The sequence below is a fragment of the Arachis ipaensis genome, chromosome B6 (assembly GCF_059453495.1).
Source record: "Arachis ipaensis isolate K30076 ecotype BB chromosome B6, ASM5945349v1, whole genome shotgun sequence".
In the NCBI taxonomy this organism is placed as follows: Eukaryota; Viridiplantae; Streptophyta; class Magnoliopsida; order Fabales; family Fabaceae; genus Arachis; species Arachis ipaensis.
Genome location: NC_142441.1, coordinates 48,857,204 through 48,857,984, shown reverse-complemented (window position 1 = coordinate 48,857,984; position 781 = coordinate 48,857,204). Strand labels below are relative to the sequence as shown.

Genomic DNA, 781 nt, shown 5'->3' with positions numbered 1-781 from the left:
ACTCAGCTGGCCCACTTGTGCTTCCAAATTTCTAATGGATGACCTTGTTTCATTCATGAAACTCAGAGTGGCCTTAGATAGATCAGAGACTAAATTTGCTAAATTAGAGGTATTTTGTTCAGAGTTCTCTGTCTGTTGCTGAGTGGATGATGGAAAAAGGCTTACTATTGCTAAACCTGTTTCTTCCACCATTATTAAAGCCTTGTTGAGGCTTTTGTTGATCTTTCCATGAGAGATTTGGGTGATTTCTCCATGAGGGATTATAGGTGTTTCCATATGATTCACCCATGTAATTCACCTCTGCTATTGCAGGGTTCTCAGGATCATAAGCTTCTTCTTCAGAAGATGCCTCTTGAGTACTGTTGGATGCAGCTTGCATTCCATTCAGACTCTGAGAAATCATATTGACTTGCTGAGTCAATATTTTATTCTGAGCCAATATGGCATTCAGAGTATCAATTTCAAGAACTCCCTTCTTCTGAGGCGTCCCATTACTCACAGGATTCCTCTCAGAAGTGTACATGAACTGGTTATTAGCAACCATGTCAATGAGTTCTTGAGCTTCTGCAGGCGTTTTCTTTAGGTGAATGGATCCACCTGCAGAAGTATCCAATGACATCTTAGCTAATTCAGACAGACCATCATAGAATATATCCAAGATGGTCCATTCTGAAAGTATGTCAGAAGGACACTTTTTGGTCAGTTCCTTGTATCTCTCCCAAGCTTCATAGAGGGATTCACCTTCTTTTTGTCTGAAGGTTTGAACATCCACTCTAAGCTT

At 40.3% G+C, this 781-nt stretch overlaps 1 non-coding gene across 1 annotated transcript; it reads left to right on the top strand.

Moving 5' to 3' along the window:
* The first annotated feature begins 677 nt into the window (after positions 1 to 677).
* LOC148555479 (small nucleolar RNA R71) lies at positions 678 to 781 on the top strand. The gene has a single exon (XR_015886838.1). It is a non-coding gene; the product is annotated as a small nucleolar RNA R71 (small nucleolar RNA).